Genomic DNA, 27,438 nt, shown 5'->3' on the forward strand with positions numbered 1-27,438 from the left:
TTATAGGTTCTTACCTAATCAATACCCTACATCCAAAATTTCATGTTTCTAGGTTTAATATTATAGAAAATTCAAAAAGTACCTTTGGTAGAACGGAAAAATAAAGGTCCCCTTTTATAGGATCTTACCTAATCAAGGCCCTTCATGCTAACTTTCATGTTTCTAGATTCAATATTATAGAAAATTCAAAAATTACCTTTTGTAGAACGAAAAGTAACAAAAAGTTCCCTTTTATAGGTTTTTACCTAATCAAGACAATATTATGTGTTCTGACCTAATCCGAGCTCTACATACTTAATTTCATGTTTCTAGGTTCAATATTATATAAAATTCAAAAAGTACCTTATGTAGAACGAAAAAGTACCAAAAACTCCCCTTTTATGTGTTCTGACCTAATTCGGGCTCTACATACTTAATTTCATGTTTCTAGGTTCAATATTATAGAGAATTCAAAACGTACCCTTTGTAAAACGAAAAAGTACCAAAAAGTCTCCTTTTATAGTTTCTTACCTAGTCAAGGCCCTACATGCAAAATTTCATATTTCTAGGTTCAATATTATAGAAAATTCAAAAAGTACCTTTTATAGAACGAAAAAATACCAAAAAGTCCCTTTTTATAGGTTCTTACCTAATCAATGCTAAATTTCATGTTTCTAGGTTCAATATTATAGAAAATTCAAAAAGTACCTTTTGTAGAACGATAAAGTACCAAAAATTCCCTTTTTATAGGTTCTTACCTAGTCAAGGCCCTACATGCTAAATTTCATGTTTTTATTTTCAATATTATAGAAAATTCAAAAAGTACCTTTTTTAGAACGAAAAAGTACCAAAAAGTCCCCTTTAATGTGTTCTCGCCTAATCCAGGCTCTACATACTTAATTTCATGTTTCTAGCCAATAACAACGTAACGTAACGTGATGTTCATTCTTTGCTTTGTGTTTATAAATAAGAAATCACAGTAACAAAAAAATGTACCGTTTTGATACTGTGTTTTGTTTTTGTTTGTTTATTGTTTTGTATAAGCATGCACGAAAAATGTAAATTTTTCATGAAATTTTCAGAGGTGTTCTCGGATTTTTACTCATATCTTCGTTATTTATGGACCGATTCGGCTGATTTTAAATAGCGTTCTATTCGTTCGTATTTCCGATAGAACTATTGAAAATTCGGATCTCGCAGATATCTGGGGTCTTCTGAAAACTGATTTCAACATACACACAGACAGACAGACAGACGGACATGGCTAAATCGACTCCGCTATCTATAAGGATCCAGAATATATATAATTTATAGGGTGGGAACATTATATTATAGAAATTACAAACGGAATGACAAACTTATACAGTGAATCAATTAAGTAATTTGCCTATGTAAAATTTTATAAATTTTAAGAAAAAACTTTATCTGAACAATTATTTTTAGCAAAATAAAGCAATTTGTTTGTTGTACCTTTTTAAAGAATATCTTATATTTTAATTTTCTACCATAAAAAGTGAAATCGTGATATTAATTAACGAGATTTTTGATAAAATGTGAACGTATTGTTAATTTTTAAGGTCAATAAAGTATTTTGCTTTTTTAGGTTTTTTGTTCACTTTTTTAATATTGCTGCATTATTTTATAAAATTTAATATTTTTATTACTCCTATGTATTAGAATAAAATTTTTTAGATATTTTAGTAGTGGAACGACTAAGTTTGGACATTTCTTAACCGATTTATTATCCTATATACCTATAAGAATTTTTCAATATTTGACTTCACATGAAATCTATAGTTTCTTTTATTTAATTTCGAAAATAATAAGTAATTTTGAATTTGATACATGATATATCAGGAAATCAATGGATTTGGACCTAGAAAAAAATTTTAGTGGGGTATAAATCTATAGATTATAACAAAAATAATCTGGGGTTTTGGTTATTTTGTATTGATAAACAAAAACTACATTACGGAAACCCCATCTATTTGGGGAGTACTGTGTGAATTTCATTTAGAATTGTATAATATTGATTCTTATTCAATAAAGCCACTCTAAGTATGGGGATATCACCGTATACCACTATAGAACTATTAAGTGCTAGAATCTTGATATTCTACTTCATATTTTGAATGCATTATTTTATGAATAAAATACAGTAGGCGTAGTTGGATTTGGATAGTTATTCTTGATTTGGGTTCTAACTATATATAAGTGTATGTATTAGCTGAAAAATATTGCTTTTGTGGATCTTAGGTGATGAGAACCGCCTCTATTTGTAAATAACTAAATTAAGTATTTTTCCCGTACCACACGATAGTTCACTTTATATTGTTTCCAAGCAACCTAAGGTCTGTTTAGAGGTCTAAATTTAAACATAGTGTTCTTTTAAGTTCGTATATGGACTTTGGAGAAGAAAAATGAGGACTTCAATGGTTTTTGCTTGGATACAAGTCGCTCTCCTTTGGCAGTTAAAGATTTTGAAAGACAACTCAGTGCGTTTTTTAATAATTCTTTGTGTTATTTCATCAATTTCTATATTTGATATTTTTTAATGATTGATTAAACATCTCATAATTGAATTTCATTGATTTATACTTGATCTAAAAATCTAAACTAATTTTTTATATTGGAATTGCCTCATTATTTCATTAAACATTTTTGACGCAAATAACTACACAGTTTCACACAATAAGAATATGATTTTTGAAAATTACAATTGAAAAATACTTAACACGTGTCCTTTTAACAATAAAACAATAAATTCCAAAAAGCAATTAAAAAATAATTTGAAAAACCCAACGAAATTAACTGGAAATTTCAATATGCAAAATACTTTATTGACGTGCAAATTCTGATGAAAAATAATAAAATGCAACAACAAATGCACCAAAATTTTTATTTTAATATTTTTTTCTTGGTTTTCCCATTCTACATAATCTCTATTTTCAATTGGAAAACATAAATTTACTTTTTACCTGTTTTTTTTGAATTTTATTTATGAACAAAAAACAAAATTCTCTTAAAAAAAAGGTCGGCAAAAAACTTAGTTGATTCACTGTATATACCCTTCTCACGAAGGTGAAGGGTATAAAGATATTGTCGCCAATTTTCATTTGCTGAGATATTTCAAATAAGTCATTAGCAGACATTATAGAAAGGGCTTGGTTTGTGATGTAAAAATATTTGCCATCTATTGGTGAATAGCAAAATAAATCAAATTAATTTTTATTAAAATTATTTTTGATGAATGAATACAAAGCACTGCCATATTGAAATTAGCTAAATCCAACTATTTTTTTGGATTTAATAAATCCAATTTGGATTTACTTCTTTTAGCTGCAGAACCGCCATTTTTGCACTAAAATTTATTTTTTGACCTTATATTAGCTTATACAGTGTATTTTCAGATAATGATGACCAAAACTAAATTTCAGCCTCCAAAGATATATTTGTTCTTGAAATAAAATAAATCCAGTCATTAAAAAAGCCCCTAATGTTTACCTTGAAAAAAATTATGATGTAATTTAGGCCCAAAGAAGTTAGTAGATTTTGTAACGTGTTTTTTTAGTTTCTTCATCTAAACAAAACGTTATTAAATTTTACTTTGTCATATGCTTTTATAAGACTTTTGTGTTTCTTAAGTTTACATGATATAAAATCAAGAAATGGACTCTCACTCTTCACTTTTTGACTGTTTAAAATAAAGCAAAATTAAAAAAATTAACTCTCAAAATCTGGTGCTGGTGTAATTTATGTTGTTGTTACAATTTTTTTAAACATGCCGCGTTGTGTTCCTACTCTATTTTATTTTTTGCACTTCTTACGTATAATATGCGTGTTGTTGTACCAACCCTTAAACACAGCATCAACTAACTGCCGGTCAGCGTTGCTACTTTGGTCCAATTGGACCAAAATTGGTTGTTTCAAATCCCTAAAATGACCTTTGGTAGTTTGGTTGGTAGGTTTAAATTTTGGTCCAAATTTGGCAGGATCGTTATGGCAAAGTAATAAGTATTTTAATGAAAACGTCAATGTTAAGTTTATATTGTTTCAATATGGTTCTAAGACAATATTAAGTTATGCATTTTAACATTTCTGATTCATGAATGTTAGTAAGTTAGTTAGTTTGAAATGAGGATGTTACATCAAATCCGAAGGTTCACAATATGAATCGAACGTACGACCTCAGGTCTAACAGACTATAACAAAAACCACTAACCTACTGGATGCCAAACTAATTCCTTTTTTCTCTAAGAAGCTAGATTGATGAATTTATATGTAATTTGGTGGGGTACTACCTTACAAACGGAATCACAAATCAAATTTACTTTCTTCTTTTTGATGGGGATAAAATATTAAGGGTATATTGATTTTGTGATTCCGTTTGTAAGTATAAATTTTTCAACGATCTCTGACTCTTCTACAGCCATATAACACCTTTTACGGCAAATATGTTTATTATGAACCGAAGCAATTTTCCGTTTTGGTAGTTTTTTGTCGGAACTTTGGTAAGAAAATTAAATTGTGAGTGGCAACGGTCCACACTAGGAAACTATTTTTGGGAAACTTTTGATTTTGCGTGAGAGAGAAAGATAAAGAAATATCATTCATCTCTCTCGCGGTACGGAGTTTCCCGTACTCGGAAACTGTTTTGTCTCATTCGTACAAAAACAAATCAATGCAATTAAAACGTAGTTTCTGAAACAAAAGTTTCTTTGTGTACACTGAAAAAAATCCATGCCTAATATATACGAAAAATGTCGTACATTGTACGAATCGTTAAAAAAAGAGAATTTTGAATAAATATGGTAAAATTTACCAAATATTAATTTATGCAAACATTTTTGTTCATTTTAAAATAATTTTTCTAATTTTAGTTCAAAATTACTCTCCACACGAATTCTTAATTTTTTTTATGAAAATAATTTGTGAATAATATTATACTGTTTCTTAAATTTTATAAAAATGTTGTAGTTTTATTTAATGATAATTTAATTAATATCATTATGTTTAATTTCGCTAAAATTTAAGCAAAAAAATATTACGAAAAGTTTTCGTACTTTCGTAAAAATAGAAAAGGGTTTTATTAAATAATATTTCGTATTATACACGACATTTTTCAAATAGAAGTTACGAATTTTTTTTTTTCGTAGACATTAAGGAAACTTTAAAAGATAATTAAGAAAAAGTTTCTCAACTAAAGTTTCTGTGTGTGGACCACCACTAATGTGTTGCTGTATGTTGTTGTTGTACACATTTTTTTCACTTCTGTTTGTAAGAAAAAAGATGGCATAGAAACTCACAAAAAGCAGAAGTTAATATGTATAATTTATTATGTTGTTGTTGCACCAACTTAAATCAAGGAATTCTGAATTCTTTGTCTCAGCATCAGCATCAACATTCTCTTGTGTCCCGTTTTTATACCCTACACCACTTTAGTGGGGAGGGTATATTGGATTTGTGCTGATGTTTGTAACATACAAAAATATTCCTAGACCCACCTTAAAGTATACCAATCGGCTTAGAATCGTTTTCTGAGTCGATTAAGCTATGTCCATCAGGTCGCAATTTTCAAGATAATTGGATGAAATTTGGCACGCACGTTTTATTTGACCCAAGGACTAAGCCTATTGAGAATGGTTAAAATCGGTCCATTATTTCACCTAGCCCCCATAGAACAGAACCCCCCGAAAAGGGCTTCTGAACTCATAATTATGTTAAATATACAGATATATCGATAAAATACGGCACAACTAAGTTTTTTAGAAGTCTTGATGAGCCTGCCAAATTTCATAAAGATCGGGCCCCATTTGACCCTAGCTCCCATACAAAGTCCCCTTCAGAAAATTACTTGATTGTCCCAAATTAACTTATAAACACTAACTTATAAACACACGACTATACTTTCTTACTTGTTTTTTTAGAAACTTTCAATATAATGCAACTTTACGTTGTATTGATAACCAAATTGTTGTATTAACTATTATATTAAATACTTACTATTTTTAATGATTTTAAATTAATGATAAAGTCATTGTATTTACTATAAATTGTCATTAAAAATACATTTGCCACAAAGTCCCGTTACAATTTCTTTGCAAAGAAATGGAATGACACATTACGTTAAGTGGATGACAAGTTACATTAATTTAATGACATGGTAGACCAAAATTAATTTAGAAAACATTCGTTATTTAGTTTATATATTAAATCTCACGTTTAAGTTTTATGTAATACTAGCTATACCCAGTGTGCTTTGCTACCCTAAAAGCAATATAATTAAAAAACCCACTTAACAATTTTGAAAATTCTAACTACAACATTTTATTTAATTCATATATGTGGGGCCAAGCCCCCAATTGAAAGTCCGCCCGTTATTCTCTAAAGGTTTACATGAATGTCAAAGTTCTTCATGTAACATTTGAAGATTCAGCTCTAATAGTTTCTCAGATATACGAATTTTTCTATTTAATTCATGTGGTGGCTCAAGCTCCCCAAATAAAAGTCCGCCCCTTTTCCTCCAAAATGTTCAGATGAATATTAAAGTAATTTGTGCAAAATATGAAGAATCTAGTTCTATTAGTTTCCCAGTGAAACGAAATTTTGTATTTAATTCATATGGGAGGTACCAAGTCCACCATAAGTCCGCCCGTTATACTATAATTGTTCAGATGAATGTCAAAGTTCTTCAAGTAAAATTTAAAGGTTCTAGGTCTAATAGTTTCTCAGATATACGAATTTTTCTATTTGATTCATGTGGGGGCTTCAAGACCCCCCAGATGAAAGTCCGCTTTTTTTCCTCCAAAATGTTCAGATGAATATTTAAGTTCTTCGTGCGAAATTTGAAGAATTTAGTTCCATTAGTTTTCCAGATAAACGAATTTTTGTCTTTAATTAATATGGGAGGTGCCACTCCCCTCATGGGTAGTCCGCCAATTTATTATCCAAAATGTTTAGATGATGTTAAAGTTTTTCGTGCAAAATTTGAAGATTCTAACTGTAATAGTTTCCAAGATAAACGTATTTTTGTCTTTAATTTATATGGGAGGTGCCACGCCCCCGAATGATAGTCCGCCTACTTTTTGTCCTAAATAATTATATTGACACTAAAGTTGCTTCGACAAAATTTGAGGACTCTAATTGTTATATTATCTAAAATATACGGTTTTAATATTTTCTTAATATACGCGTGGCTCCTCGCCCACTTGGAATTTCCGCCCGTTATTTTCTAAATGTTCACATGAATGTCAAAGTTCTTCATGTAAAATTTGAAGATTCTAGCTCTAATAGTTTCTCAGATATACGAATTTAATTCATGGGGGGGGGGCTTCATGCTCCCCGGATGAAAGTCCGCCCTTTTTCCTCCGACAAAATTTGAGGACTCTGTTATACTATCTCAAATATACGGATTTTATATTTTCTTAATGTGGGCGTGGCTCATTGCCCACTGGAAATTTCGAAATAAGAAGTAGCCTATTACCTATTCCAGACATGCAGGAATACGCTGTGAAAATTTCAAGAAAATCGGTTCAGCCGTTTAGTAGTCTATAACGTTCAAACATACAAACAAACACATTCATTTTTATATATATAGATATTAACACAATTTATCCCAAACATCTAGTTATTTGTTATGATTGCTTTGTAAATAACGGTTTCTATGTTATTGTTTACATTATTTCGCAATGTTTTGGTAACGTACATAGGCTTCGATAAATTTAAATAAAATTTGATCTAGATTGAATTTTGAAAAAACCGTTTCTGTAGATTTTATTGAGGATTATTGTGTATTAATTTCAACGAATTATATTAAATTTCTCTATGTTAAAATGTTAAAAATCTGAAAATTTTACGAAAAATTCTAAAATTTCGATTACTTTTACTGTTATACAAAAATTGATATCTGATATGCCATTGAAAGCGTCTCTAAAGGACATTTCTTATGATACTAAAATGTTATATCTTTCCTTTGGAAGAAATATGAAAAAAATCATAAACACTTCAAAAAAGGACCTTTTTGTCCTTTGATCCAGCTAGCTAAATATTGACCCCACGATTTCACCTAGGCCCATATTAACCCCTATTCTGAAAATTACTTTATTGCTAGTAACTGGCTTAAAAAAGCGTGTATAGCGATGAAATTCGACATAAACAAGTTTTGTTGAAGCCGTCATGTTTTTGTCAAAGTTTATGAGGATCGGCACATAATTGACCCTACGCCCCATATAGAAATGATTTTAACGCTCATAACTGTCTTTATAACACCAGTATAGCGACGAAATTCAACATAAACAAGATTTGTTGGAACAAAAATCTCCCTATCAAATTTAGTGATTATCAGTACTTAATTGACCCAACCACAAGTTCCATTTCAGAAAATGAATTTATGACTTTAAAGATCATATCCAAATGTAAACATGAAATAAATAAAAATAATTTTGGTTACTTTTTTCTAAATTTGGTTATTTTTTATTCGGATTATGGTTAGATTTTTTTTGTTGTGGCAACAATGTTCACAGTACAAAATAATAGTTTATAGAATGTGAAATAAAATTGTTGTAAGTATATAAGTAATTTATTTTACAAATTTTAATTTTATAGAATTAGTAAAATTTTTGTTAAAATTTAATATATATTTTTTAACAAAACTTTTATTGATTCAATAAGACATTTTGTGTATTATTGCCAAAATAGAATAAATAATTTATCTGTTTCAGATAAAATATTTGCTTGAATTTCAGTACAAATACAAACGAATTGCGTTATTGTCTTAGTAAAATGTCTTCCGATTTGAATAAAATTTGCACCAAGGTTAGTACTATTGGATATTAGACCAGATACAGCTCTATCGGTTAAGAACTACCGGACTTAGAAGGGGTCAAAGTTGGACATTTTGGTCATACAGGGTTTTATTCAAATGAGTGTAACTTTTCACTTATTCGCCCTAGCAAAAATTGTCCAAAGGAGTTCAGATAGCCATTTCTTAATTTTTTCACAGAAATTGTTTTTTTAATTTTTTTTTCAAAAAACTCCTTTTATTTGCTCAGATATAAGCTTACATAATTTCCTTTAATTGCTTTATAGTCCCATAATGGGATGCGAGTGGGATATACATATATCAAAAAAAAATATTTGTTAACTCAAGGATAAAGCACGTATTCAGAAAGAAGAATGTAAAACAATATTTAATATTACTAACAATAACTGAGTACTAACAAAAACTGAGTAGTTTTCATACAAAAGTTTAAGAATTGTTTTCTTTTCTTCTTTCTGAATTCGGGCATAAGATTTTTTTCAATATTTGCCACTTAATGTCCCACTAATTTTTTGGATCAAAAGAAAACTAAAACCATATCCTTTAAGAACTTTGTGGTTATTTAGTGGGATGCAAGGGGCTTATGTTAAAAATAATATTTTAACTCAAGACTTAGTTTCTTAAGTTAAAAATTTTGTATAGATATCCTACTCGCATCCCATAAGTAACCACAAAGCTCATAAGGTGGAAGTACACAATACGCGTTGTACGCGGCAACGCGTAATAGACATCTGTCAAAATAAGTTGAAATAGTGTATTTTTATTTAACAAGTTACCAGCGTTTAAATTTACTAATATATTAGTAACCACTTGCAGTAAAATACACATTTCTATCAATATAATACAAAAAATACTTTAACATCTTCACATTTTAACATTATTGCTACTAAAAATTGCAACATTACTTTGAAATTTATAGCAGCACACATTCACAGTATTCCGTTTCCTGCCTGTTATCAGCGTTGTGCTGCTAATTTTTTCCTAGCGGCAGTAGTGTTTTGGTTTTGATACTGCCAGTAGCAAATAGCAACTGCCAGTGCAAGGATTTGGAAACAATTTTGATATACTTTTGAAGATTTTAGCAAGAGACAATGTAAAACTGTAGAAACAAGCAAACATAGCACACTGACAGACAGACAACAAAGACAGAACAACAATACATACATACAGAAGAAGGACAACAGACAGATGCAACAGACATACAACCAACAACAGACAGACAGTAACAGTAACAGAACATACATACATACATACAGACATACATACATACATACATACCACATACAACATACATACATACATACATACATACATACATACATACATTACATACATACATACATACATACATACATACATACATACATACATACATACATACATACATACATACATACATACATACATACATACATACATACATACATACATACATACATACATACATACATACATACATACATACATACATACATACATACATACATACATACATACTAGGGTGATCGATTATTCGACATTTTCCAAAAACCGGGTTTCGAATAGTTCGAATAGTTGACATTTAAAAAAAACCGGTTGATAGTTTTCAAATTCAGAAAAAACCGGTTAACCGGTTTTTCATTATAAATAAAAAAATATATATTTTAATTTGAAAAACTTAATGTTTATGTTTAAATTTGATTAATAAAACATGGCCCGAAATGATTTTTAACAGTTTAAAAGATTTTAACTTTAGATCTAGTCGTCTGATTTACATTATTTCTTTAATATAAAAAAATTAGGAAAAAAGTGGGACACTTCTGTTAAACATAAGGTACTATGTAATCTTAGCTTATTTTAAAAGCCCGGTTTAGGAAATTTGCATAGGCATTCCAACACTTCCATAAAATTTCAGCCTTAAATTAATTATTGTAATTGGAATATAATCTTAAGATTGATAAAATTTTATCAAACAGTTATCAATTTTACAAATAATTTTTTTTAATTAGTTAGGAAAATCAAAAAGTTTTAAACAAAGGAGCTGTAGAAAAATATGCGATAGTTCCTCGACTCGAATATTTTTAAAATTTAGACGGGCTGTATTATTATTTCCTTAAAAATTTCATTTAAATAATCTTTGAATACAAAGCAAATAAAAGTATTCGAAACCGGTTTTTAAAAAGTGAAAAAACCGGGTTGTTCGATATTCGAAAAATCAACATTAAGAAAAAACCGACACTGGTAAAGCAGAAAAAACCGGTTTTAAAACCGGTTGAAAAATCGAGTCGATCACCCTAATACATACATACATACAGAAGCGTGAAAACATTGGGTTAATTTCTGGTTATTATAAAAACAAACAAAGTAAAAAAGCACAGTATATCAGAAAGAAAACCTGAAACATGTATTGAATATAAAATATAAGGAGCCGCCATATTGTATAAAATACGACAAATTGCAACTGGCAAAGTGAGTTACTTTGCTACTGGCTGTATTAGAACCAACACCATTTATTGCACAATTTTTCCATGGCAATAGTAGTTCGACTGTTGTGTGCGTGCTGATTGTATTTTGTTTTGTGTATTTTGTTTTGTATGGAGGAAAAATATTAAAAAATACACAATAACTTAACATTTTTATTTTTAAACAAGTAAAAAATTATAGTCGGGCTAGGCCGACCATATAATACCCTACACTTGTTACAAAAATAAAATGTGATTTAGTTTTCATAATAAAGCATTTAAGTTCAATTGTAACTTGTCTCAGATATATTTAAGCCATTTATTGTTGAATAAAATTGTGGACATTTAAGTCAAATTTTGAAGGGGGCTTTGTATAGGGGCTATGGTCAAATGAGACCCTATAACTATAAAATTCATGTCGGTCATCAAAGCTAGTATACAACTTGGTTTTGCAGCTTTTTCTCGAGATACGAGTACATTAAACATAATTATGAACTTAAGAGATCTAGATGAAATAAGGGACCGATGTTAACCATTTTCATGATTGTATTTTGTTTTGGAAGATCGTGTGCCAAATTGCATTGAATTATCTTCAAAATTGCGACCTGTAGTTTGATTAAAATGTTTACAAGCCCTATTCAGGGGTTCAGTTGTATGGATGCTAGGTGAAATAATGGACCGATATTTACCATTTTCAATAGACTTCGTCCCTGTGACAATAGAAGATCATGTACCAAAATTGCGACCTGTAGTTTGATTAAAAGGACATAGCTAAATCGACTCAGATTCTCCCCACTAAAGTGTTGTTGGGTATAAACAGTAATAGTCTTAAAAAACATTAAAAGAATGAATATGATGAAGAATGATGAAGAATGATATGTAACTTGCCACTAATAAAGCTCGAAAAGTTTAAAAACGTGAAACGCGTTGCCGCCTCACCTTTAAAGGAAATGGTGTATGCTTTCTTTTGAGCAAAAATAAGCAACAAAAACTTCCATTTAAAATAAAAATAGGTGAAACTTAAGTAGCAAATAATGAAAAAATTCTTGAGTTAAGAAATATTTTTTTGATATGTATCCCACTCGCATCTAGGGATGCCAATCCCGAAATCCCGATCCCGAAAATCCCGGGATTTTTCGGGATTAGAAAATCCCGAATCCCGGGATTTGCAAAATAAATCCCGGGATTTTTTCGGGATTAGGATATCCCGAATCCCGGGATTTTTCAAAATGAATCCCGGGATTTATTACTAAAAAATTTTTTTTAATTCTTTTTTGAGCCATAATTTCATTCAATTCGCTTCAAAATTACGATCTTTGTTTATTTTTGACTTATTCAGCACAGCTATTCTTGTACATTTTGAACCTTTTATTTTTTAAAGTGGTATGATACCAAATATAGTACAATCAAATTTATTTTTTCATTTCGTCGTAGACCCAAAAAGTATACACATTCTTTGTCTATAGTAGACATAAATTTGGACCAAAATTAACACAAGAAATCCTAAAAGCACCTCCTCTGAAAACCAATTTGATGCTAATATTAATGTATTGACCAATCAGCTATTTAATGAGATTCATTTTTAAAATAGAATCGATTTGAATCTACAAAAATAATACAAAAATTGTGTAATATTCAATTTCTGCGGCTTTTCATACAAATTATCATATTTTTTAAATTGATTCTCTTAAATGGAAAGTATTTTGTTGTCTGCGTAGTATTTTGAAATAATAAACCATTCCTCGATTGAAATTAATCATACCTTCTCAAATCTATTGATTTCAAATTGTTCGAATTCCATCACATACCGGAATATTTATTTATTTTATTTCGGCACAGTCAAATATAAAATAAATTTTTAAATGATATCTAGAATGTTTTGCTTTACAACCCAGCAAAAAAAGAACTTCCAAAGAAGCGAAAAAGAAGTAGAATTTACTCCATGGAAGTACTGAAAAATAACTGAAGAAGTGTTGATTTTAACACAGGCTTGTCATAGGAGGGATGTCCTTTTTATTTGATTCCAAATTTACTACTTCTGAAGTCATTCTCAAGAAGTAATTTTTATGATAATTTTTTGCAAGTTATTCGAAAGTGAAATTGTATTATTATAGAATACAACTAATTTGCCTTAAATAATTTTAAAACTATAAAGGGTAATAGATACATATAATAAAACAGAAGCCGAAAAGTAAAATGTTTTATCTCCCAAGAATGTAAGAACAAAAAAATATCTTCAGCTTTGAAAAAATATAATTATTTTCCAATCTTCGGAAGTCTTTAAACATCACTTCCTCAGAAGGTTAAAAACTTCACTTAGTGCTACTTTTAAAGTGGTGATAAATGGTATACTTTTGGAAGTACTTCGTTTTAATTTTGCTGGAATGCTTTCTATAAATCTGAGTGATAACAGTAAAGGTAAATTAAATTGTTCTGAATGTAGATAACATGTTTCAAAGAAAAGGTTCATTTATGATCTAACCTGATATTCGAAGGATTGAACGTTATATTTATTATAACCTATTGGTCCTACACCCACCTTAAAGTATACCGATCGAATCAGAATCGCTTTCTGAGTCGTCGTTTGACATTAGCCCCCATTAAAAAATATCTTAAACGTCCAAAAATTTACTTATAACCATTAGTATCGCGATGACATTCAGCATAACTAACCTTTATATAAAATTACATGCCTCTTCCCAAATGTTTGAGGATCGGCCCATATTTGACCCTAGCTCCCATATAAAGCCTCTTTTAGAAATTTAGTTTTTCATCAATAAATTGCTTAAATACATCGGAATTAAGGTAAAATTCAACAAATTTTTTATGAAAAATAAATAATTTATCTTCTGTCGATTAATTTTCACAAGATTAAACAATTTTCTTCACAAACATGAAGATTTCAGATTTTCATGTATAAAATAATTAAATTTATGTAATCCCGAAATCCCGAAAAATCCCGGGATCCCGAAATATCCCGGGATCCCGAAATATCCCGGGATCCCGGGATTGCAATTTTCAAAATCCCGAATCCCGGGATTTGTAAAAGCCAGTCCCGTTTGGCATCCCTACTCGCATCCCATTTTGGGACTATAAAGCCCTTGGTTGTATAAGCTTTCAGCTGAGCAAAAGAAGAGGGAGTTTTTGAAAAAAATAAAAAAATTATTAATTTTTTTTTTTCGAAATAATAAATGAATAGCTATCAAACTCCTTTGGACAATTTTAGCACTAATAGGTGAAAAGTTACAGCCATTTGAATAGTACTATTCAATAGTACTAGCCCTGGTGAAAATTTCATCAAAATCGATTTTTTGAGTTGGGTCACTTGACATGAAATTGCCCATATACAAGTTTGTTAGCCCTTTGTTCGAAAAATGGAATAATTTTTTAAAATTTAATCGACTACTAGAATGAAAAAATTATTATAAATATTTATTAGAATAATAAAAAACACGTACCTAATTATACATTTCAGAACAATTTTTGCATAAATATGCATGAATTAAATTTTATTTATCTCAAACTGTATTTATACCCTACACCACTATACCAGTGGGGAGGATATTATGCGTTTCTGCTGATGTTTGTAACACCCAAAAATATTGGTCCTACACCCACCTTAAAGTATACCAATCGGCTCAGAATCACCTCCTGAGTCGATTAAGCTATGTCCGTCTGTCCGTCCGTCTGTCTGTGTGTCCATGTAAACCTTGTGCGCACTCTACAAGTCGCAATTTTGGAGACAATTTGATGAAATTCGGAACATGCGCTTCTCTCTGTCCAAGGAAGAACGCTATTGAAAATGGTTGAAATCGGTCCATTATTTCACCTAGCCTCCATACAACCGTACCCCCCGAATAGGGCTTTTGACCACATAATTATGTTAAATGATCTACTATCTCTCCAAAAATTGGAAAAATTTAGTTTTATATATGTCTTAATAATTCTAATGATTTTCGTAAAGATCGGACATTATTTGACCCTAGCCCCCATACAAAGTCCCCCTTAGAAAATGACTTGAATGTCCACAATTCACGTATAAACACTAGTATCACGATGATTTGGCAAAAATGAGTTTTGTATAGACATAATTCCCAACAATAAATTTTATAGTGATCGGCCCAAGTTTTGCCCTAGCCCCCATATAACCGGACCTTCCGACTTGGCCCTTTTAGATCATAACTTTGTCAAATATACTACTATCTCTCCAAAAATCGGCACAACTAAGTTTGATATAATTATAAATAACACTGTCGATTTTTATAACGATCGGGCATTATTTGACCCTATCCCCCATGCAAAATCCCCTTCAGAAAATGACTTGAATGTCCACAATTCACTTATAAACACTAGTATCACGATGAAATTTGGCACAAATAGATTTTATATAAACATAAATGTCGACATTAAATTTTATAAGGATCGGACCAATTTTTGCCCTAGCCTCCATACAACCGGACCTACCGATTTGGGCCTTTTAGTTCATAACTACGACAAATATACTACTATCTTTCCAAAAATTGGCACAACTAAGTTTGATATAATTATAAATACACTATCATTTTTCGCCATGATCGGAAATAAAAAGTAGCCTATTGCCATATATACAAACATACAAACATTAATTATACCCTACACCACTTTAGAGGGGAGGGTATATTGGATTTGTGCTGATGTTTGTAACATACAAAAATATTCGTCCTAGACCCACCTTAAAGTATATCAATCGGCTTAGAATCGTTTTCTGAGTCGATTAAGCTATGTCCGTCCGTCCGTCTGTCCATGTAAACCTTGTGCGCAAGCTACAGGTCGCAATTTTCAAGATAATTGGATAAAATTTGGCACGAACGTTTTATTTAACCCAAGCCTATTGAAAATGGTTAAAATCGGTCCATTATTTCACCTAGCCGCCATAGAACAGAACTCCCCGAAAAGGGCTTCTGAGCTCATAATTATGTTAAATATACATATATATCGATAAAATACGGCACAACTAAGTTTTATAGAAGTCTTGATGACCCTGCCAAATTTCATAAAGATCGGGCCCCATTTGACCCTAGGTTTAGGTTTAGGTAAGAAGGGCAGCCATTCAATCAAGGATGAGTGGCTCACATGGGTCCACCTAATTGCGGTCCCGTTGTGTTACCCTAGTGGTCGTAGGGGTACGCTTGACTATTACTCTCTACTTCCAGATTTAAACCAACCGGTTTGATTCACAAAGTTTAGGATATTCTTTAGGCATATCCCAGATAGCTCATCCAGACAAGATAAAGCAGCAAGGCCAAAACATTGTTCTCTGCTTTCATTGAAAGATGGGCAATAGCAGAGAAGGTGAGGTATTGTTTCCTCTTCTTCCTCATTATTACAACTCCTACAGTAGTCGTTATATTCGAGACCCATTCTTCTGGCATGATTACCAATAGTACAGTGTCCCGTTATGACTGATATCAGCATTCTAATCTGTTCCCTGCGAAAGCTTAATAGCAAGCTTGACCTGGGAGCGTCATATAGAGGCCAAATTGACCTCGAATTGAGACAGGTGGTTTCACTGAACCATCTGATTTGAGCCATTTCATATAGTTCGTTCTGAACCAGTAACTTACAGTTAGTAAGAGAGATACCAGTAAATGCGTCGATTTCATCTTCCCCTCTCATCGCACCATTTCTGGCAAGTTCGTCAGCTATACAGTTTGCCTGACAATTACTATGTCCAGGGACCCATATTAGCGTTATCCTAGAATGTCTCGCTATCTCGTTCAAAGATACCCAGCATTCTTCGGTTAACCTAGATGTCGTAAAGACACCCGCTAGATTTTTAATCGCAGCTTTGCTGTCCGTATATATACATATATCACCCGATATTTGATAATACCTCAGCCAGTTTGCGACTCGCTTTATAGCAGAAATCTCTGCCTGTAAAATACTGCAATAATTAGGTAGCCTAAAAGAGGATTTGATTCCAAATCTTTCAATGTAAAAACCACCACCCACTCTTCCACTCCTCTTGGAGCCGTCAGTGAAAACATTCGTTACACCATCCGTTGAGTGTGACTCGTGTGCTGAATTCCTATTTGGAATTCGGATGTGAAAGCGTCTGTCGAAGTGAGGTTTCGCAACGCAATAGTCTACATTAAGATGCAAAGATTCGAAGTGTTTAATTATTCGTGAGTGCCCTATACCTCTACTACCGGACCACGAACCACACGCGTTTAGCCTGATTGCAGAATTAAGGGCCAGTTGAATCGCCATCAGGTCAGCTGGTAACCAGTTCATTATGGTTAGCAGGGCCTTCGTTGGCGTCGTCCTCATTGCCCCCGTGATTAGGATTGCAATATTTCGTAAGGTACGTTCGATGGCTGCACAATAAGAAGCGATTTCCCATGCCTGCCACCAAACAATAACACCATAAAATAATATGGGCTTAACAACTGCTTTGAAGATCCAGTTGATACCTTTAGTGTTGACACCCCAGTTTGAACCAACTGCCCTCTTGCAGGTATAAATAGCTATATTAGCCTTATTTATCCTATTTTGGATATTCATATTCCAGGATAGTTTACTGTCAAGGATTACTCCAAGGTATTTCGCATGATCAGTGAGATTGAGCCTTATTCCATTTAACTTCGGAGGCATGAAATTTTCAATCTTATACTTCCTTGTAAAAAGAACCAGTTCAGTTTTCAGTGTATTTACACTGAGGCCACAGGAAACACTCCACTTGCTAAGCAAGTTAAGAGCAGATTCCATGCAATTTGATATAGTATCCAGGAATTTACCAGTTACCACTACCGCGACATCATCAGCATAAGCGACAGTCTTAATTCTCCTTTTATCTAGTTCAATTAGTAAGGAGTTCACATTCCAGAGTAGGGGAGATAGGACTCCCCCCTGTGGTGTGCCACGACTGGCAAGTCTTGAGACATTGACTCCGCCCATCGTTGCACTTATGACCCTATTACTCAGAAGTTTTACTATAAGCTGCTGAGTTTTCTGATCAATCCCTAGTCCATCAAGTGCGTCTATAATGGCATAGGGTTCGACATTGTTAAAGGCACCTTCAATGTCCAGGAAGGCAACAAGGGAATACTCTTTGTGCGCTAGTGAACTTTCTACATGTCCCACTAGCGAGTGTAGAGCCGTTTCAACAGACTTGCCTTTGGTATAGGCATGTTGTGATTTTGAGATCAATTCCGTAGGGATAGTTAATCTCAGGTGTACATCAATGACTCTCTCAAGAGTCTTGAGAAGATTGGTCTGTAGTCCTTTGGTTTCGTATGTGATGTCTTTCCCCCCTTTGGAATAAAGACTACATTATATCTCATCCACATATGAGGGATGTATAGTAACCTAAGGCATGCCTTATAGATAGATAGCAGCCATGGAATGACGAGATCTTCGTTCTTTTGAAGATCCGCAGGTATAATACCATCAGGACCCGGAGATTTGTATGGGTCAAAACTGTTAAGCGCCCATTGGATTCTCTCTCTATTAATGATTATAGAGCAAGTATCAGACGTTAGATGAACCGGGGTTGCAGTCTCTTCATTAAGAGGTTGACAGCCCGGAAAGTGAGTGTCCAGCAGAACTTCCAAGGATTCTCTGCAGGACATAGTCCAGTTACCACAGGGCTTTTGAATATAGCTCGGGACAACATGTGAAGTAGACAGAATGTTGCGAAGTCGATTGGTCTCGGAAGAACCTTCAACATTTGTGCAGAAGTCCCTCCACGCCTTCCGCTTCGCATTTCTAGTCAAGTTTTTGAAACGATTCACCGAGGTCTTATATGGTATCAAGTTATTGGTCCTTTTTGCCTCATTGAACAGTTTACGACATACTTTTCTAGCGTTTGCTATTTCAGTGTTCCACCATGAGGGTTTGGATTTTCCTCTCTTGATGGAAGGTTTACAGGCAGTTGTAGTCGCCATACGGAAAGCATCCGTTAGGGTGTGAACTGCTGCATTAATGTCCTCAGTACTTTCTAGAGTAGGGAGAGAAATTAGAGACGAGGAAAGTAGGTTATGTTGAACTTCCCAGTTCGTCTTCCTTCTATTTAGAATACTATTCATATTCCCTTTTATATTACCAATCATAAAGTCTATATATCGATGGTCTGACAAAGAACAGTCATTAGATACGGTCCAATGCGTGATACATTCGCGGTGCTTAGCACTCACGAGAGTAATGTCTAGTACCTCTCTTCTGTTAGATACAATGAAAGTGGTTTCTGAACCCCTATTTACTACTTCCAAATTTCTACTAATAATGAAATTGAAAAGTTGCTCACCTCTTGTGTTGGTGTCACTACTACCCCAGATACTGTGGTGCGAATTAGCGTCAGCACATATGACGACAGGGATGTTGTGCATGTTCGCCTTGTCTACCAATCTTCGGACATTGTTGTTGGGAGGACAATCCCCGTGATCGTGGGCCATATAGCTTGAAACCAGCCATGTAGTTGTGCCGCCATGTTCTAGTGCGGCTGCAACCGTATCTTCATCACTGAAATCAGATAAGATGAAGATATGAAGAGAGCTCTTGGCCAGAATACAGGACCTTACTTTACCTGAACTTTTAACATACAGGATTTTATAGTCCTTATGTTGTAGTCCGCAAACCCGATCCTGGTGGATCCATGGTTCTTGGACCATTATAAGCTCCTCCCCTCTCTGCGCCACTCGGAGGAGCAATGCAGCTGATGCTGCTTTAGAGTGGTGTAGATTGATTTGAGTCAACCTCACCATCTCCTGGGGTAACAACATCGGCGTTGGCGATCTCCTGGGATAGACCCAGAAGGTCGTCATCGTCGACTTCCTCATCCTTCCGAGTAGAGAGTTTGCTCATCAATTCAGAGACTGACTGAGCATCATCTCTGTCGGGGGGATCAGAGGTTGTGTTGCTAACCGTGCCTTCTGTTGACTGCACGGTCAACTCATCATCCACCTCCACCTTCGGAGAGGGATCGCCCTTGGAATCGCTACGATAAACATGGAGGAAGATCGTTCCGAAACCGTAATAGACCTTCCCCTTTGTTTCTCGCAGCGGTTCCAAGGATTCCTTATTCAGGACTACGATCACATGTATTGAAGGTCCATCAGCCTCTGAAACCCTTACAACGATCACATGTCTTGAAGGTCCATCAGCCTCTGAAACCCTTACAACTTTCCAATCATTTGTTGGAAGCTGAGGGTTACAGCACTTTAGGATCTCCAAGATCTCTTTGGGAGTGGAGGGCTCAGACGGTATTTTGGCGATGGATCGAGGCCTGCGTGGAATCTCCTCAGGAGTCACCACATCAAGCTTAGATCCATCCCATACCTCACCCAATAGTGAAATGGCAGACTTGAGCAGCAACGCTGAGCGTTCGTCTGCACTTGTCATTAGTTTAACGTGACCCTGGAACCATCCAGCGTCATCGCATTGAGGAGGAGTGCCTGGGTTCTCTTTGAGAACTTGCCAGAACACTCCCATGAGTTTTTGCTTCACCACATCCCAGTTAGACTGGGATATGGATCCGTCAACATCGCTTCGGTCGATGACGGCTCGAATGAGGCTGTCTTTAGCAACCTCACTGAAGGAGCGCGTCATTGACTTCTGCACCTGTTTTGGACGTTTCGTCCCTAACTGCTGGCTTGCGGAAGCTGCTTCCTCCTCTGAACGTTGCCGTTTATTCGCCGCTTCCGTTTTCACTTCGGCGAGAGGAGAAGCATTGTCGTTGCCAGCGATCTGGGCTTTGGCCTATTGGAGGGAAGCTGATTGCTTCGTAGTGAGTTCCCCGGGTGCTTTGGACCCGAGTAGCTCAATAATCCTAAAGGCGGAACGCCTTGTAGTTGCCGCCAGCTTGGAGAGTTCTTTGTGTCGAGTCGATTGTTGATTGCCGGACTTGGCAGGGGGTGGTACATCCCCAGGACAGGAGGATACCGTCACTGAGCCTGGAGGTACAATTGGAACTTGGGAAGCTGATGTAAGAGACGACTTAGCCGACCCCTTATCATCAGTACCCGAAGCAGGGTTTTTAACCGCCTTAGCGGTTTGGGCTGCAGCAGCTTTAGAGGTACTTGATGAGAAGTCCAGAGGTACCTCGCCACCTGATGAGCAACTACGAAAAGTTTTAGATTTATTACATTCAGCCAGCCTGGGTGTACCAAACTGGCCTCCTGCGACGCCGGTAACTCGCAAACTAGCCTGACCCGGTGTGGCCGCCTGACTAGTCTGGGTAACAGTCGCATTCGACTTTCCACAGCCCATTACCGTCGCTGTGGAAGTAGGGTCCCCGGAGATTATGAAGCCCCTGACCGGGTACGCGGGGCATGCTTCCTTCTTCTCTTCCATGTTTTGTCCTTGTGACAAGTGCATTTTTAACCTACTGCTAGGTTAAACTGCCGACCCCACAGGGGAAACAGACGCAGACCACCAGTAGCCCAATATGGGAACAGACGCTGGTGGATTCAGACGGACGTTACACATTCAAGTGTAAGGTTCATAGAACCAGCCGGACTTGCTTTCCACGACCACCCCTCTCAGTGAGGGGAGAATAGCCGTGGAAAGCGTCTGATTAGCCGTCCCATAGGGAAACAGACGCTACCAGACAGGGGGAGGGGTAGTTCTTAGTTTCGCGCTCAGTGTAAACCCGTCTGGAATGGGTGACCCTACCAGGAATAGCCAACTTGTGATGGCCATTCCCTCCAGCATGGCTTTACAGATCATCGCGCTTAAGCATCTGCATCACTTCAAGATGACTACCCATCGCAGATGACTACCCATCGCAGATGGGTCCCCTTCAGAAAATTGCTTGATTGTCCCAAATTAACTTATAAACACAAATATCGCGATGAAATTCAGCACAATAAAATATTATGTAAATATAAATATATTCACAAAATGTTATCGGGCTTGGTCCATATTTGCCCCTAGCCCCCATATAAAGCCTCTTTCAGAAAATTAGTTTTTCATCCATAAATTGCTTAAATGTATCGGAACAAGGTAATATTGAAGATAAATGCTTTATTATGAAAAATAAATCACATTTAATATTCATAACTGGTGTAGGGTATCATATGGTCGGACACGTCGGACTATACTTTCTTACTTGTTTTTATATATGTATATAGATAATTCCTAATAATACATTTTATAAGGATCGGCTCAATTTCTGCCCTAGCTCCCATACATCCGGACCTTCCGATTACGGCCTTTTATCTTTTAACTACGTCTAATATACTACTATCTATCCAAAAGTCGGCACAATGTGGTGATGTTTGTAACACTCAAAAATATTTGTCCATATTAAGCTATGTCCGTCAGTGTGACCGTGTAAACCTTGTGTGCACGCAACAGATCACAATTTTGAATATAATTTGTTAAAATTTGTCACATACTATTCTCTGGATCCAATGACGAAGGCTGTTGAAAATGATTGAAATCGGTTTTTATTTCTCCTAGTCAGCATACAACCGTACATGAACAGACATTATTTGGAATCTATATAAGATTAACATAAATGCTTCATTATTGAAATTAATCACATTTAATACTCGCAATTGGTGTAGGGTATCATATGGTCGGCCACGCCCGACTGTAATTTTTTACTTGTTTTTTAATTGTGGTAGTAAAAAACACACACCCAAGAAAAGTTTACATTGAAAAGTAATGAGTCAAAAAGCTAATAAAACCTCTTTTCACTACATCTTTATTATCATTTTAACTCATTATTTTAACACGGTGATGACATTGGAGGTAAGTACTTATCTTACTCGCTTACAAATAGGGAGTTAAATAAGTACATACAGTTTCGTTGTTGCAAAGCGTTTGTGTGAAGAGCTGGAGAGTACCACGGAGGCATCACGTCTACGTAAGGTTCTATCCAAAGACCCCTGTACGCCTGGATTTTTGATGAAACCGGATGGTAACTTTACTAAAATTAACACCGAAACTCTGGAACTGCTTATGGAGACACACTTTCCGGGTTGCAGAGATGATAAAAATGAAGGCTTCCCTTTGGAGCACCTCGCAGCTTCTAGAATCCACATAAGTGAATTAGTCAGTTCCATTGTTAGTATGGGGAAAATTTCGTGGGCGGCGTCATCCTTCAAGCCCTATAAATCTCCAGGGCCAGATGGCATATTCCCAGCACTACTCCAAAAATCGATCATGCCATGGCTAATGATGATATTTAGGAGCAGCCTGGAAACAGGATATATTCCTAAAGTATGGAGAGTGGTTACAGTGGTATTTATCCCAAAAGTGGGAAAAGTAAACCATAGTTCCGCCAAAGACTATAGGTCGATCAGTCTGTCATCGTTTTTATTGAAAACATTGGAAAGATCTCTCTCCTGATCATTTTTGTAGGACACAACACGCATACCTGAAAGGGAGGTCGGTGGAGACATCCTTACATGACGTTGTCGGAACTATAGAGAAGGCACTTGACATAAAATAATATGTTATGGCTCTTTCTTAGACATTGAGGGTGCGTTTAACAACCTGAACATATCCGCAACAGTCGATGCACTGGATGACCTAGGTGTTGATCAGCGGACAAAAACTTGGACAGAAAACATGCTCAAGAGCAGGGCCATTAACTCTAATATGGGTATTGGCAAGACAAGGAAAGTTTTGACAAGGGACACACCACAAGGTGGTGTCATCTCTCCACTCATGTGGAATCTTGTCGAAAATAAAATCCTTTTCAGACTCAGTAGTATGGGCTTCAAAGCAGTCGCATATACCGACGACGTTGTTCTACTATCATGAGCCAAGGTAATTGGTCTGGGTATCAACCCGGCCAAAACTGAAATGGTTCTTTTCACCAGGAGGTACAAAATTCCAAAATTCAGACCTCCGCGTTAGGATGGTACCATTCTGAATACCTCAAGCGAAGCTAAATATCTTGGCGTAATCTTAAACTCTAAGCTCACGTGGATGTCTTCTCAATCGTATTCAATCATTGGCACAACTGACACAACATCACGTTGAGTTGATATGGGTTCCAGGACATGAGGGCATCCGGGGAAATGAAATATCTGATGAATGCGCAACCAAAGGGTCGTCCCTAGATTTAACCCTTGCGCAAAAGGATATTCACAACCTGACAACCCTATCAAAATTGATAGATGAATGGGCTTTGAGTGAGACGGAACTCAGGTGGTCAAATATCAACCTAACCTTCGTTGTTGCAAGGAATTTGTTAAGTAAATTATTTCGGTTTTATAGCCATCACCTTCGTGAGAAGGGTTTATATAAGTTTGTCATTCCGTTTGTAATTTCCTGAATATAATTTTCCGACTTTATATATGTACTAGCTAAAACCTGTCGATATAAAATAAAACATTTTCAAAATATATTGATATACATTTTTGGTTTATAAAAATTTGATTAATATCTGTTTGTCACTATCCAAAACCATAAAGTAATAAGACAAAGAATGTTTGATATTTAAAGTATTTTATTAATTAATGATATTTATGTACATATATTATTTCTTAATAATTATTTCTTATTCCTATTCATTAGCATAAATTTACAAAATATTAAAAAATTACTAAAATATAATTGACTTTATATTTACAATTAAAATTTTTCTTAATAATTATTTCCTATTCTAAAGCCTTGGGATATACAATATTTTTCGTTTTCCCCTCAGGCGCGTAGATATACAAATCTGAAGGTTTCTCAACTCGCGAGCATGCAACATAAAGCTGACCATGTGAGAAGCATGGATTTTCGAGATTTATTCCACACACTTGCAGGGATTGACCCTGAGATTTGTTTATTGTCATCGCGAAAGCCAAACGTATAGGAAATTGCAACTGTTTAAAGTCGAATGGCATTTCTGATGTTGTCATTGGGATCCGAGGTAGTAAGACATCCGTTCCTTTATATTGGCCAGTTATAATCGTTGCTTCGATTAAGTTGTTCATTAATTTCTTAACTGTTAATCGAGTACCATTACAAAGACGTGGTGGATCAGTATTTCGCAATAAAATAATTGGAACGCCAATTTTCAACTTCAATTCGTGGGGATACATTGACGACATCATCATTATTTGTAACAGCATCGATGGATTTATATGTTTTTAAATTACCATCGATTCTATTCAAAATAATATTATTGATACAATTAACGTAAATGTTTTTGGGTGCCAGTAAAGCACGCTCACATAACCACAATTTATTAACTCTTCCTTTGATTGTGTGCTCCTGCAAAAGTTGGAGGGAAACTTTACACAATTTGTGGTTGGCTCAATTGGCATTTTTCCATTTCCTAAATCCAGCAATTGTTTTGCAAAATCTGAAGTTGAATCATCATTTTGCAACTGTACACGCATGTTTGTTGTTAATTTTAACGTGTGAACATGTTGCCAGAGATATGATGATTTCAGGCAAGCATTGAGTTCATCAGCCGGTGTTAAACCAGGTATCACAGGAAGTGTCTGGCGAAAATCACCCGCTAAAAGAATTAATACACCTCCAAATAAATTAGAATTACTTCTCATGTCCTTTAAAGTGCGATCAAGCGCTTCTAAGGATTTTTTTGTGGGCCATGGTGCATTCATCCCACACTATTATTTTATATGTTTGCAGGATTGTACCTATTGAAGAATTTTTCTTAACATTACATGCATAATCTTCAGAAAATTGTGTTTTAATGAGACGAGAAAGGTTTTTCCGGTTCCTCCTGGCGCATCAATGAAATAAAATCCTCCTTGTAAGAAATAATTATTAAGAAAAAATATGTACATAAATATCATTAATTAATAAAATACTTTAAATATCAAACTTTCTTTGTCTTATACTTTATGGTTTTGGATAGTGACAAACAAATATTAATAAAATTTTTATAAACAAAAAATGTATACAATATATTTTGAAATATATATATATATATATATATATATATATATATATATATATATATATATAGATAGATAGATAGATAGATTCATATGGGAGGTGCCAAGCTCCGCTTATGAAAGTCCGCCCATTTTTCTCGCAAATATTCATATGTTAAAGGTCATCGTGCAAAATTTTAAGATTATAACTCCAATAGTTTTCCAGATAAACGAATTTTGGTATTTAATTCCTATGGGAGATGCCACGCCCCCTATTGGTAGTCCGTCCTAAATATTCATGTCGATACCACAGTGGCTCCAAAAAAAATTGAGGACTCTAGCTGTTATATTTTCTCAGATATACTAATTTAAGATTTTCTTTATATGGGAGGTGCCACGCTCACTGTAGCTATGCTGCCCATTTTGTCAACATGTGTTCATATGAATGTCAAAGTTGTTCATACAAAATTTGAGGACTCTAGCTGTTGCAATTTCTGAGATATGCGACTTTTAAGACTTATTTTGTACAAACAAACATTTTCATTCATTTTTATATACATATATAGATATTCTGTATGCTTATAGAAATCGGAGTCAATTTAGCCATTTGTATGTATGTATGTTGAAATCAGACAACCGAGACAACCCCGGAAAATTTCATCAAAAATTGAAAATTTTCGTGCATGCTTAAGGTGGTATTAGACGACATGTATTTTACATATGTACTGTCACTGTTTTTATCCATATGTAATTCCGAATGCATGTCAAAATTGTTATTATTAAATTTTGTTATTTTAATTGCTTGTTTATAAACGTTGTTAGAGCCCGGATTAAGCGAGAATATAGAACTCTTACTTGTTTAATAATAAAAAGTCCCAGCGAGAATACGAACCAGGGACTTCGGTTTGTTAGTCAAATGTTCTATCCAGTGCACCACAGCTTAGCTATTTTACTGCGCGTAAAATAATGGTTTTCACATACAAATTTAATTTTGTTTTCTTTTTCTAAAACTCAATTCATAACTCGCAATCAAAAAAAAAAAAAATGTGCAAACAAAATGGAAGACAGTAAGTAGTTGTTATTGAAAAGTTTGTTGTTGAGTAAGTACTAAGGTGATCGACTCGATTTTTCAACCGGTTTTAAAACCGGTTTTTTCTGCTTTACCAGTGTCGGTTTTTTCTTAATGTTGATTTTTCGAATATCGAATAACCCGGTTTTTTCACTTTTTAAAAACCGGTTTCGAATAGTTTTATTTGCTTTGTATTCAAAGATTATTTAAATGAAATTTTTAAGTAAATAATAATACAGCCCGTCTAAATTTCAAAAATATTCGAGTCGAGGGACTAGCGTATATTTTTCTACAGCTCCTTTG

The 27,438-nt window shown here is 34.4% G+C and overlaps 1 protein-coding gene across 1 annotated transcript in view; it reads left to right on the forward strand.

The window, feature by feature from the left end:
- LOC119599869 overlaps window positions 1-27,438 on the forward strand; it is a 277,552-nt gene that overhangs the window by 112,963 nt on the left and 137,151 nt on the right. The window lies entirely within an intron of this gene.

This window comes from Lucilia sericata, unplaced genomic scaffold (genome assembly GCF_015586225.1).
Source record: "Lucilia sericata isolate MDLA Ls3-8-SP2 unplaced genomic scaffold, ASM1558622v1 Contig000094F_arrow, whole genome shotgun sequence".
Taxonomy (NCBI): Eukaryota; Metazoa; Arthropoda; class Insecta; order Diptera; family Calliphoridae; genus Lucilia; species Lucilia sericata.